The sequence below is a fragment of the Ranitomeya variabilis genome, chromosome 4 (genome assembly GCF_051348905.1).
Source record: "Ranitomeya variabilis isolate aRanVar5 chromosome 4, aRanVar5.hap1, whole genome shotgun sequence".
Taxonomy (NCBI): Eukaryota; Metazoa; Chordata; class Amphibia; order Anura; family Dendrobatidae; genus Ranitomeya; species Ranitomeya variabilis.
Genome location: NC_135235.1, coordinates 678,087,379 through 678,102,162, shown reverse-complemented (window position 1 = coordinate 678,102,162; position 14,784 = coordinate 678,087,379). Strand labels below are relative to the sequence as shown.

Here is a 14,784-nt window from a genome sequence, read left to right as displayed (position 1 = left end):
TCCGAACACTAACAAATACTCGGAGGTCACCCGAGCAACGAGTACAGTCGCTCATCACTATTCAGTACCTCTTGGTACCGTGTTAGCCAGTAGATAGAAAAATATTTAGAATTGAGAGTCCTCAGTGGTTGATACCTTTTAATGACTAACTGAAAAGATGGTAGCAAATTGCAAGACTTCGAGACTACACAGGTCTCTTCATCAGGCAAACACTAAAAGAAATTCTGAAAAATCACATATTTATGCACAACATAGCACAGAAAAAAAACCAAAAAACCCATGGATAAGACAGGTGACATCAAGCAGAATTACCATGAGTGATAAACAGTTATGTCCATAAATATTGGGCCAATTCTTAGATAAGGAATGTTTTATTGTCCTCTGATTGGGGTCTGGTTCTGTTGTGATGACCCCACATGGTCTGAGGGGCAAGTTCCTTAGTTGATGTAAAAAGACATAAATCCATGCGACACATTCATTCCTGCACTGAGAGTGTCAAAGGTCATCATCAGTTTATATTCCCAGACTCTTCTGTCTCTCTTAGATTTGAAGCTACCTTTTAACACAAGTAATTTCATGTCCATAATGTTATGATTTGGGAGACAAAAATGTATTGCCACAGGTAGATCCATTCTTTTTTTGGGGTCATCACAACAGAACCAGACCCCAATCAGAGGACAATAAAACATTCCTTATCTAAGAACTGGCTCAATATTTATGGACATAACTGTTTATCACTCATGGTTATTCTGCTTCATGTCACCTGTCTTATCCATGGTTTTTTGTTTTGTTTTGTTTTTTTTCTGTGCTATCTTGTGCATAAATATGTGATTCTTCAGAATTTCTTTTAGTCTTTGCCTGATGAAGAGACCTGTGTAGTCTCGAAACCTCCCTATGGGAGGTGGAGCCGCATATTCATGACTGTAATCGGCGGCCCCACGTGACCGCTCATACAGGAGAAGGTGCGGCGAGGACAGGACGCTGCGAGGGAGTCGGGTGAGTATTTTAGTAACAGCGGGGGGGGCGCACAGGGGGTGGGAGGGGGGTGGTGACAGGGATTTTTATTTTAAACACGAGGACCAAAAAAAAAGGGATTTTTCATATCTTCTTTCCAGCGAACGCTGCTGGAGAGAAGATATGAATGGCCGCTTCAGCACCAGATGCAGGGGACAGCGCTTATCTATAGCGCTGTCTCCTGCACGCTCTGTGTGGTACCCAGTCGGCACACGTGTGCCACACGGATGGCCTACGTGAGCTCACGGACATACGGACACGGATAACTCCGGTACCGATTTTTACGGTACCGGAATTATCTGGACGTGTGGGACAGGCCTTAGAAATAAAGGCACAGATGATTGGCCTCGGGGAGACCAAAACATCCAACACCGCGGAGACACCATCACGTGTTTCTCAACGCAGTGATCCAGAACACTGCCCCCATCCCTTATGGGAAATATGCAAACGCATGTAGGATAGCTGCGGAGACACCATCACGTGTTTCTCAACGCAAGCAGTGAATAGCCAGACCTTTCCCCGGGAAGGAACAACCATGGGAAGGGCAGCATCCAATAAAGGAAACATCCAATACAGGAAAACCACCTATGCCAAGCATGGTATCCATCCACAGACAGCTGTTTCGGGGTGTTTGCCCCTCATCAGTGTGGAGTAGGAATCTGGCTATTAGGAGCAGTGCCTAGTAAAAGGCTGTAAAGGCACAGATGATTGGCCTCGGGGAGACCAAAACATCCAACACCGCGGAGACACCATCACGTGTTTCTCAACGCAGTGATCCAGAACACTGCCCCCATCCCTTATGGGAAATATGCAAACGCATGTAGGATAGCTGCGGAGACACCATCACGTGTTTCTCAACGCAAGCAGTGAATAGCCAGACCTTTCCCCGGGAAGGAACAACCACGGGAAGGGCAGCATCCAATCCAATGGATACCATGCTTGGCATAGGTGGTTTTCCTGTATTGGATGTTTCCTTTATTGGATGCTGCCCTTCCCGTGGTTGTTCCTTCCCGGGGAAAGGTCTGGCTATTCACTGCTTGCGTTGAGAAACACGTGATGGTGTCTCCGCAGCTATCCTACATGCGTTTGCATATTTCCCATAAGGGATGGGGGCAGTGTTCTGGATCACTGCGTTGAGAAACACGTGATGGTGTCTCCGCGGTGTTGGATGTTTGGTCTCCCCGAGGCCAATCATCTGTGCCTTTACAGCCTTTTACTAGGCACTGCTCCTAATAGCCAGATTCCTACTCCACACTGATGAGGGGCAAACACCCCGAAACAGCTGTCTGTGGATGGATACCATGCTTGGCATAGGTGGTTTTCCTGTATTGGATGTTTCCTTTATTGGATGCTGCCCTTCCCGTGGTTGTTCCTTCCCGGGGAAAGACCTGGCTATTCACTGCTTGCATTGAGAAACACGTGATGGTGTCTCCGCAGCTATCCTACAGGCCTTAGAAATAGGCACGGGCAGAACAAAGCGTACACTACAAACTTACTTTTGCATGAAATATAGGAAAGATATATATCTTGGTACCGTGTTAGCCAGTAGATAGAAAAATATTTAGAATTGAGAGTCCTCAGTGGTTCAACCACTGAGGACTCTCAATTCTAAATATTTTTGCATGAAATAAAATCTCTGACATTGTGTTGGATTGAACCAATCTGTAATGTATTTTTTACTATGTGAAACTGGCAAAAGTTGCACTGACCGCATTTGTGATTCCCTTGTGGGGAATTCTTTTTTAACCAGTTGCTCGCTATTGGTAGCAACTGATTGTGAACTAATAAATCCGCCAAATTTTGTGATCTTTTATATGCAAATTGTGGACTGATAGAGCTGATATTACGTAGGTAATGCATGACAATTTTTACGGATCGCTCTATGCACTATATTGTCAATTGGACTGTGTTTAAAACTGAGGATGAATCTCTGTCAAGAGATTTCATCATTTTTATCTTGTTTTTTATGTTTCTTTCTTTTCTTCAATAAATCCATTTGTGAAACATTTTCAACCTGATTTTGCGCTTCATTGAAGAAGGACATGGGCTAACCTCTTCTAGAGAAACATGTTTTTAATTCATCTATCTGTTCATGGAAAGTATTGTGATTATTATTTATTTTGCGTAATCTTACCATTTGACTGTATGGCAAGCTACTTTTTGTGTGCATTGGATGATTGTGCACTATTAAAGTGTGACATATTATTTGTAGCTGTAGGCTTTCTATGCACACATGTATTAATTACTCCATCCACGATTTCAATTTTAACGTCCAAAAATTCTAGACTATTATATCCAAAACAGGAGGTGAAACGCATATTATCCGTATTAGTTTAGTTCAAAATCCTCTTTATAACCATCCCATATTATGAAAATATCATCCACAAATCTCAAGGATATTCGAATATGCTTTAAGAAAGGATTGGAAACACTTGTTATATATTTTTCCTCAAAAGCTGCCAGAAATAGATTTGCGTACCCATTGCAGTGCCGATTTTTTGCAAATACCATTTGTTAACAAACTTGAAAGCGTTATGGGACAGAACGAACTCTAGTCCATCGAGGATAAAGGTGATAAGATCATGGCTTTTATTTAGAATTTTATGTATGGCATCAATACGCTTGTTTTGAGAAATTCGGGTATATAGCTTTTCCACATCAATTGATGTTGAAGACAAACTAGTTTGCCAGTCCACTTCTTTTAAAGCAAACAAAAAATCACCAGAATCCTTGAAATAGGATGGTATTTGTGGTAGCGGTGGTTTTAATAACCAATCCAAATAATGGGGAAAAGGTTCTGTTAGGGAATTAATGCCCGATATTATGGAGCATCCCGAGTTTTCTTTTTATTGACTTGTGAACCTTTGGTATGCTATGCCAGTGCGGGATTTCTGGAATTTCAGGGAGTAGGTTTTTTGCTCTTTTTTTAGTCAGTACACCCTTTTCCACGTATTTTCTTTACAATGTCCTTAGTTTGTCTTTACATTTTTGAGTTGGATTAATCTCCAAAGGAAGATATGTTTCTGTATCATTTAATTGTGATAGAGCTTCATCTGTATAGTATTGTCTTTCCAATATAACAAGATTGTCTCCTTTGCCCTTCTAAAAACTGTGTCAGCCCATTTTTGCATGTCATGTAAAGCTCTCGGTTCAGTTTTAGGCCGGTTTCACATGTCCTGATATTTCAGGTACCTGAAAAACCAGTACCAGGGTCCGTCTGTTCGTTTGTGTACTATGTGCGGCACACGTGTGGCAACTGTGTGCTGCATCAGTACCACATGGACGGCCGCCGGAGAAGCAGCGCTACAGTAAGCACTGTTCCCCTGCCTGTGGTGCTGAAGCCGGCTGTCATCCCTTCTCCCCTGCTCGGCCACCGAGCAGCACAAGCATGGTAGAATGAATGAATGATACGCAGCGGGCACAGGCTCAGTAACTAGTGCTGACGTCACTGAGTCTGTGCTCGCTGCCGACATGAACTCGTGTGGTTTCAGGACCGAGGGAGAATGTAAGTGATGAGGTCACTGTGACAGAGCTTGAACTGCCGTGACCTCATCACTTACATTTTCCCATGGTCCTGAAGTCACAGGAGTTCATGCCGGCAGTGAGCCCATGATGTCACCGCTAGTTACTGTGCCTGCGCTCACTGCGTATCATTCATTCCCCAGTAGTTTACAGCCAGGAGCGGTCTCATTAGCACCGCTCCCGCTTGTAACCTGTACATTCCCCCAGATATGGATTACAGCGTGGGACAGACTATACGCCGGACAGGTATGGGTATGTTGTTGGTTTGTTATTTTTACTTTTTTTAGAGGAGATCGAGGGCTTTGCTTGGAATCGCAGAATAATAAAGATGGGAAACTTTGTTGTGTATGATTTCATTAAAAGACTTTATTCTTACTGTGTGGTGTTTTATTAACCCTTTAACAACTATAGGATTAGTAATGGAGAGGTGTCTTATTGACACCTCTCCATTACTAAGTCAGCTTAATGTCACCTTACTATAGGAAGTTGACATTAGCCCCTCATTACCCCACTTTCCACTGCTACAGGGCAAGTGGGAAGAACCGGGCAAAGCTCCAGAATTGACGCATCTAATAGATGCGCCTTTTCTGGGCAGCTGCGGGCTGCTGTTTTATGCTGGGGGGCCCATAGCCATGGCCCCTTATAAGCCTGAGAATAGCTGCCCGCACCTGTGAGTTTTGTTTGATTGGTTAATAAACTAGGGGAGACCCCACATCGGGGTTTTTCATTCATTCATTGTCCCCTGCTCGTGCTGCTGCCGGCAGAGCAGGGGACAATGGATGAAAGCCACGCAGGGGAACAGCACTTACAGTAGCGCTACTTCCCCGGCAGACATCCGTGCACACTGAGGACAGTGTACACTGTTCTCTGTGTGCATGTGTGTGGCATGTTTTGCAGCCCATGTGTCCGGGTAAAAACAGACATGTCTGTGTGTTTTGCACATGGACACACGGTCCGTCAAAACACGCTGACATGTGCATAGACCCATTCAGTTGAATGGGTCTACCTGTGTCAGTGTCTCCAGTACGTGAGAAAACTGTTACTATACGTACTGGAGACACTGACGTGTGAAACCAGCCTTAGATTAGATTTTTAATAGATGGGCGATAACAAATAGCTTCTACATCCTTAATTACAAGCTCCTGGAATAAGTCGATAAAGTTAAATAGGAAATAGGAGGCATATAACTAGAATGTACTCCTTTTTTAAATGTTTCTTGTGTGGGTAGAAGGGTATTTTTGTTCATTACAGCCTGTGAATTTTCTGTGGAATCAGATATACTCATTAACATAACAGTATCCGCAATGTGTGTTGAATCAGTTGGTGGATATGCCATAAATCCTAAAGTCCCTATTGAGATCGGGCTATCATTATTGAGATTGGTTTAAACATTATCTTTTTTTACATTAACAAAGGACTTATGCAGATGAAGCTTCCTAACACCCTTAAACAAATCAATTTTAAAATCTGTGAGATCAAATTTTTCCGGTATGCAAATTAAATTCCTTTGACAAAAGAGAGATGTGATCAGCTGTCAGTGTCCTTTTGGATAGATTCAAAATTTGTAGTGCATCATCAGTAGATCCTATTTCCTCCAGGAAACTTGCTCACGCTTTTTCCATGGATTTGCGTTTTCTACCACCACGTCTGATTTTCGTCTTAAAGGGACCGATGGTCCTGCAATAGTTAGTGAGTCATCCTGATCATGCATTTGTTCTTCAGCGGCACTGAACTCTGAATCAGTACTCCAGCCATCCATGTTAGATTTTTTCTTATTTGTTTTGGAGATGCGTTTTTACAAAAAAAAATTATTTTTTAGTTAGTATTCCAAGAAAAGATGTGGCCAGTGTCGAAATTGTTCTTATCTCTCAAAAATGTCTCTTTTTTTCTTCTGTTTGGTCTCAATTTGGACCAATACTAATTTTCTCTCCATTTTTAAAAAAAAAAAATGTATTTTGATTTTCAGTGAGACAAGTGGATAGCTCTAACTTTGATTTTTCCAACTGTTCACAAAGTAACTAGTATTCTTTTTCTTTCTGTGTTGTTACCAGTTGTAAAAGATTTTGAGAAAACTGTAGATGGGATCATCCTTGAATTGCGATATTTCTTTAAACATACGGAGTCCCCTAGGTACGCGTCCACAGTCAATATATCATTTTAAGGATTTAATAGTCCAAAAAAAGCCAGATTTCTCTTTTGGCCATGAAGTAAATTTTATATTCCAGAGTCTTGGTACCGATCATTTGTAATTCATCTTTGGCCGGTTTCGCACGTCAATGGCTCCGGTACGTGTAGTGACAGTTTTCTCACGTCCTGGAGACACTGACACATGTAGACCCATTCAAATGAATGGGTCTATGCACATGCCTGCGTGTTTTCACAGACCGTGTGTCCGTGTGCAAAACACGGAGACATGTCCGTTTTTCTCTGGCAGCATGGTCCGCAAAGCGTCCCGCACATGTGCACATGGAGAACAGTGTGCACTCTCCGCCGCAGGAGAAACAGCGCTACAGTTAAACGCTGTCCCCTGCGTCTGGTGCTGAAGCCGGCATTCATCCCTTCTGTCCTGCTTGGCTGAAAGCAGTGCTTGCAGGAGAGAAGGGATGAAAGATCAAGTGTTTTTTTGTTAAAAATAAAGTTTGGGGGTCACCTCCCACGTCCTACCCCTCCCCACCCCCCGCGCACCCGCCCGCTTGCAGAGAAATACTCACCCAGCTCCTGCGATGCCTTCTCTCAGCGCCGGCAGCTTGTTGTTACACCCGGTCTGTTTACTGTACCTCCAAGGGATCTCCGTCGGGACTCTCACTCTGTGCCGGCTTCACGCTGTCTGGACACAGTCCCCACCCCTCCTTCCTCTCCTGCTTCCTGGCGTGCAGCCAGCAGGTTCCCTGGCAGGGTTCTTAGGTCGCACGCGCGGTCGCTCCCGGTCTCTTAAAGAGACAGTGTGCATTTTCCAAATGTTGCCTCTAACCAATGGCGTGTGTTTATCTACTATTTCTAGCCCTTCCACCATAGGGAGGGCGCCGGAGCAACAAGTATCTACTGTTGCTAACTTCCGGTTCCTGTTATCATGCGCTTCTGTTTCTGAAGTATCTGCAAGGAACTCCGCTTATTCTGTCTGTCTCCACAGATCTTCTGCTACCAGTTACCCAGTTATTCTGGGCTGCATCCGCAGTATCTACGCTGAACCCATCTAGACCTGCCAGTCCGCCAGCCTCACTTCCGGACCACGCCAGTACTCCCGGTGCCAGCTTCTATTCATACACCTGGTATCCTCCAGTCAGCTCTGCAACACCCGCTGACCCTGCTGGTCCATCTTTTCCGCTGGGACAGCCGCCACAAGTACAGGGTCTAACTGAAGGTAGCACCCGTGTCCTCCAGGCATTCCATTCTGTCCCTGTTCGAGGGGACTTACTACGGGTGTCTGGGGCTCACGCATTAACGCCCCCTTCGGAGCCACCTGGACTGTGGTCTAGTGGTTCTACATCTAACCTTAATAAATACAAATGTGAACTTCTACATCTGTGCCTCCGTTTCCATTCGTTACACTTGTCCTGTGTGAGCGGTCACGTGGTACCGCTCATTACAGTGATGACTATGCGGCTTCACCTCCCATAGGGGTGGAGCTGCATATTCATCACTGTAATGAGCAGTACCACGTGACCGCTCACACAGGACAGGCTGCCGGCGCTGAGAGGAGGCATCGCGGGAGCTGGGTATTTCTCTCCAAGCGGGCAGGTGCGCGAGCGGGTGCACGGGGGGTGGGAGGCGGGAGGTGATCCCCAAACTTTATTTTTAACAAAAAATAAATAAAAAATTGATTTTTCATCTCTTCTCTCCTGCGAACTCTGCAAGGGACAAGAGATGAATGCCGCCTTCAGCACCACACGCTGGGGACAGCGCTTACTGTAGCGCTGTCTCTCCTGCACGGTCCGTGTGGTCCTCAGGCGGCACACAGGCGGCAAACGGCTGCCACACGTGTGCCACACTGATGTGCCACGTGAGCACACAGACACATGGACACGGATAAGTCCGGTACCGTTTTCTCAGGTACCGGAATTATCTGGACGTGTGAGACTGGCCTTTATGATTACAATCTTCAAAAAATTCCACCGCATCCTCATGACCTGCCGAAGCCCACATCGAAAGGAGGGCGTCCAACATTAGTACTATTACGCCCGATGTCGGAAAGGGGTTAATATTACAGACAGGTGACTAAAGCTACTGAGACAGCGGCTCTGGTGATGTCAGTGGCAGAATTTTGTGTACTTGATCTGTATTCCAGGCTCTGACTACAGGCAGATTATACTGATAGTAATACACTGCTGCGTACAATGGATGTGTATTTAACATAAACGGAGAATAAGAGATTTTTCCATCCTTTAAAATTGCTAAAAAATAATAAAGAGAAACACTTGATAATGGAAAAAAAATGTCATTTTTAATGCGTTTTTTAAAAATAATAAATATCCAAAATCAGTAAATAGCACGGACATATTTTGTCCCTGTAATCATAACAACCTGCACATTACGGTGATCAAAATATTTGCAGGAATCGGTAAATGACGTAAAAATAATGGGGTGATTGATATTTTTTCTGTGTTAAACCTATAGAAAAATGTAATAAAACTGTAATGCTGAGACCGTGTTCACATGCTGCATTCTTTCAGCTGCTTTTTTTTCTGCAGGTGTCCGCACCAGACGACGCGGTAACAATCTTCTCTGATTATTCTGTATTTGCTGCATTTCTTTTATGCATTTTCCCGTTTTTTGATGCAATTTTGGGGCATAGATGAAGCCGCGTTTTTAACACTTTTTTTAATTGTACTTTTTTTCCGTCAGATGAAGCCTATAGAGAAAAAAATGCACCAAAACCGCAGAGTTCAGCAGCATTTTCAGACCACAGAGAGCAAAGATCTCATGGAATCATGTCCACTTTGATTTGAAATTTAGACCGTGTTCACATGTAGCGTAAATGCTGCGGATTTTCTGCTGCTTTTGTGCATAAAAATTCAGCTGTTTAACTGACCAAGCAAAGTGGATGTGATTGCACAAGAACTGCGCCGCTACTAGACTCCAACAATCAGTATCTTATATTATGTAACAGTCAGTATTTCTCTATCTTCTCGTCTCTCTGCCTGTTACAGCTGTTTTTCCTTTTCTTTCCTTGCCTTTCCCATTGCTTTTCTTCCCCTCTGACCTCTTAAGGTATCTTATATGTATCGTACCCCCTTTCCTTCACTCATCCTGCACATATCAATCCTTCTGTTCCTTTAATTTTTTTTCCCATTTTCCTTAATAAACCATGTTTTTACTTCCCCTTTTCATCCTTAACTGTCTATTTTGACTGCATATTTCATTCCTTTAACACTATAACGACCGATATGCCTTTTAACAGCGGCAGTTTAGGGCATACCTCCCAACCATCCCGGATCCAGCGGTACTGTCCCGATTTTGACAGTCAGCCCCGCGATCCCGGGCGGGACATTAGTTGTCCCGCAGTGGTTGGGAGATGTGCTGCAATATCAGGCGGTCAGCCTCATCCCTGCACCCGCAGAGCTGCCTGAGCACAGCACACCACATATTGGCTGCTTCGTGGCCACAGGACCTGTGATGAGGTCACAGGGGGAGGAGTCAGGGGTCACATGATCAGGACCTCCGTGGATTGCAGGACTCGGCTGTGCTGGTTGCCAACTTGCCATGGATGAGGTAAGCTGCCGTGTGTGGGGTCAGGAGGTGTTTACAGTGTGGCGGAGCCATGTGTGTGCGAGGTGTATGGAGCAGAGCTGTGTGTCTGTGTGTATGAGGTGCACGGAGCGGAGCCGTGTGTGCATGAGGTCAGGTGTATGGAGCGGAGCCATGTGTGTATGAGGTGTATGGAGCAGAGCTGAATGTGTTCGAGGTGTATGGAGTGGAGCCGTGTTTGTACAAGGTGTATGGAGCGGAGCTGAATGTATACGAGGTGTATGGAGCGGAGCCGTGTGTGTACAAGGTGCATGGAGCATAGCGCGTGTGTGTACGAGGTGTATGGAGTGGAGCGCGTGTGTGTACGAGGTGTATGGAGCGGAGCCGTGTGTGTACGAGGTGTACGGAGCGGAGCCGTGTGTGTACGAGGTGTACGGAGCGGAGCCGTGTGTGTACGAGGTGTATGGAGTGGAGCTGATGTGTACGAGGTGTATAGAGCGGAGCCGTGTGTGTATGAGGTGTACGGAGCAGAGCCGTGTGTGTATGAGGTGTACGGAGCGGAGCCGCATGTACAAGGTGTATGGAGCGGAGCGTGTGTGTACGAAGCGCAGCCGCGTGTGTAGGAGTAGCTATGTGTGGCCATTATACGGTACGAAGTATGTGCGGCCAATATACAGTATGGAGCATCATGTGTGGTCATTATACAGTATGGAGCATCATGTGTGGCCATTATACAGTATGGAGCATCATGTGTGGTCATTATACAGTATGGAGCATCATGTGGGGCCATTATACAGTATGGAGCATCATGTGTGGCCATTATACAGTATGGAACATCATGTGTAGCAATTATACAGTATTGAGCATCATGTGTGGCCATTATACAGTATGGTGCACTGTATGGCCATTATACAGTATGGAGCATCATGTGGGGCTATTATACAGTATGGAGCACTGTGTGGCCATTATACAGTATGGAGCATCATGTGGGGCCATTATACAGTATTGAGCATCATGTGTGGCCATTATACAGTATAGAGCATCACGTGCAGTCAATATACAGTATGGAGCATCATGTGGGGCCATTGTACAGTATGGCGCATCATGTGGGGCCATTATACAGTATGGAGCATCATGTGGGGCCATTATACAGTATGGAGCATCATGTGGGGCCATTATACAGTATTGAGCATCATGTGTGGCCATTATACAGTATGGAGCATCATGTGTGGCCATTATACAGTATCGAGCATCATGTGTGGTCATTATACAGTATGGAGCATCATGTGTGGTCATTATACAGTATGGAGCATCATATGTGGCCAATATACAGTATGGAGCATCATGTGTGGCCATTATACAGTATGGAGCATCATGTGCAGTCAATAAACAGTATGGAGCATCATGTGGGGCCATTGTACAGTATGGAGCATCATGTGTGGCCATCATACAGTATGGAGCATCATATGTGGCCATTATACAGTATGGAGCATCATGTGTGGCCATTATACAGTAGGGAGCATCATGTGCAGTCATTATACAGTATGGAGCATCATGTGCGGCCTTATTACAGTATGGAGCATCATGTGCGGCCATTATACAGTATGGAGCATCATGTGTGGCCATTATACAGTATGGAGCATCATGTGTAGCCATTATACAGTATGGAGCATCATGTGGGGCTATTAAACAGTATGGAGCACTGTGTGGCCATTATACAGTATGGAGCATCATGTGGGGCCAGTATACAGTATTGAGCATCATGTGTGGCCATTATACAGTATGGAGCATCATGTGCAGTCAATATACAGTATGGAGCATCATGTGGGGCCATTGTACAGTATGGAGCATCATGTGGGGCCATTATACAGTATGGAGCATCATGTGGGGCCATTATACAGTATGGAGCATCATGTGGTGCCATTATACAGTATTGAGCATCATGGGTGGCCATCATACAGTATGGAGCATCATGTGTGGCCATTATACAGTATGGAGCATCATGTGTGGCCATTATACAGTATGGAGCACTGTGTGGCCATATTTTTTTGTTTATAATTATTCTTTATGAAACAGTGTGGTCAGCAGTGCTAAACGGGTGTGGTTGGGATGTGGATATGGGTGTGGCTAGTTATGAATGGGTGTGGTCAGAGGCGTGGCCTAATATTTGCCACGGCGCGCATTGCACACCACAAACTTTGGCCCTCTTTCCCATCTTCAAAAGTTGGGAGATATGGTTTAGGGCAGAGGTGTCAAACTGCATTCCTCGAGGGCCGCCAACAGGTCATGTTTTCAGGATTTCCTTGTATTGCACAGGTGATAATTTAATCACCTGCACAGAATGATTCCAGCACCTTGTGGAATGCTAAGGAAATCCTGAAAACATGACCTGTTGGCGACCCTCGAGGAATGCAGTTTGACACCTCTGGTTTAGGGTACTTATGCCTCAGCGCCGCTTTTTAACGGCGCTGAGAAATAAGTGCATAGTGCCCCCCAGAGTCAGAAAATCTCCGGGTTCTCAGCTACCGGGTGTAGTTGAGACTACAGAGAACATGATTTGGGTCGAATTTTACCATTCCCAGAGTTACGATCGCCATTATTCACCGAATAACGGCTACTAAAAAAGAAGTCTGATTTCCCATTTATTTCTCTCTCATCTGATATGATCTAGAATACCAAAGGAGAGAGAAATGTGTACCTCTGGTGTCCCTGGATCCTCTGGCTCTGTACCCCAGCCTTCGGCATCTTCTTCCAGGAAGAAGATGGCGAGTGCGTTGCGCCTGCCGAGATCTGCTCGCCAGCACCTGGAAGCGATAGATTTTTCCTATTGGTTCATTTTGATCACTGTGATAGACCCTATCACAGTGCTCAAAATAAATAGTAAATCAAACCCCCCCTTGCAGCGCCCCAGAGTCCTGGTTGTTGCTGTACTGTCGCTCCGCCGCTAAGGGGAGTGATGGTATGTCTGATGGCACTAAAGGAGTTCACCTGACCAGGTATCACAGACACACATTACACTTCACACTCCGGCCACCAGGGGGAGTGGATCTATCTAGTAGGTCACTCCTCACACTTTGGTAAAACTGGGGGTTGGACAGGAAGTTAGGGGAGAAAGTAGTTGGAAAGAGCTCGAGAGAGGACCTGTCAGGGGTGGGATCCTGGCAGAGTCCTAGAAAGGGACAAATCGTTACGGAGTTGTGCCTGTGCTTACAGCGGCAGACTCCTAAGAAAGGACAAGAAGCGAAGTTTATTGTGAAGAGTGAGAAATGGGAATACAGCAAAGCAAAAAGGAGATAATATCAGAAGGAGTTGTGCCTCAAGAATAGTAACATCCTTCTGAGGCGCGTAGCCGGTGGCCGGAACGCCGAGAAAGTAAGAGACTCAACGCATTACTTTAAACTACGGCCGGGCAGTTAACTATAGGTTGGCTGTCTCACCATTATACCTAACGAAGACAACGAAGGCAAACTGTGGGAGAGGGGCGTCCCTAGGGTCCCTATAAAATAGCTCCAGGAATACCCCGTCATACGGCTGCGTCCTAGCCATATCATCTGGGGGACGAAGAGAGAGAGAATAGAAATATACACGACAGTTGTGAGGACTATCCCGTGGTGCTCAGCAGGGAGGTACTACAACACACAGGCACTAGAAGGCAGAGACTGATTTCCACCTGTGAAGGAAACTCTGGATGTGCCTTCGGACCGGCCGGTCTCAGCCAGCCCTGTTAGCAGTGCTCTGGATTGCGGATGCCGAAGCCTTCAGTAAAGAGGTAGAGAGACTGCAACCCTGTGTCCTCGTTATTCATCGCGACCCGCACTACGCACCATCACCTACACCTCTCACTGGACGTCCCTTAGCAGGGTAACGGACCGGGTCTAGCCACCGTGACAACCCCAGAACTGAGATAGAGAAGCCCGGTACCGAGTACCCCGCGGCCCTGCGTCTGGAGGCGCTCCACCTTTATCACCCCTTAGGTAAAAATAAACTAACAAAAACTATTTTTTTACATTAGGGTTATGGTTGGGGCTAGGGTTAGGATAGGAGTGAGGGCTAGGGTTGGGGTTTTGGTTAGGGCCAGGCTTACACTACTGAAACGTGCGTAGGGACAGGTTGGCGCCACAGCACACTAATCGTATTTATTTTAACCCCACAGTGTGCTGATGTTTTATTCACTTTTTTGTTACACTCTATGAATGTTTTGTTTTTTTCAAATTGCACCTGTGTGATAATCATTCTCTGTTGACTTCACTTTTGTATATGGGATATAGTCTGTGTATATTTATTTCACTTGTTTACTATTATATCCTGTGGCTCCATCTTATGGCTACCTTTGATTGACATATTTGTCTTTTATACATATATATTTCTTTATTTTTACATTAATAAAATTATATCTTTTAATAGGTTTTCTTTGTAACTGGGTTCATTTACACCTTGTACACACACGGCTCTGCTACATCCACGCTGTAAACCCCTCCTGACCCCACACATAAACTTCCCCTCATCCAGCACCATGACAACCAGCACAGCAGAGTCCTGCATACACTGAGGCCCCTGATCATG

General features: G+C 45.3%; 2 protein-coding genes across 1 annotated transcript in view; one reads left to right on the top strand and one right to left on the bottom strand.

Annotated features, from left to right (window-relative positions):
• The window catches only part of LOC143766335 (uncharacterized), a 569,027-nt gene that overhangs the window by 252,954 nt on the left and 301,289 nt on the right, over positions 1 to 14,784 (top strand).
• LOC143766378 (uncharacterized) overlaps positions 1 to 14,784 on the bottom strand; it is a 400,099-nt gene that overhangs the window by 135,785 nt on the left and 249,530 nt on the right. The window lies entirely within an intron of this gene.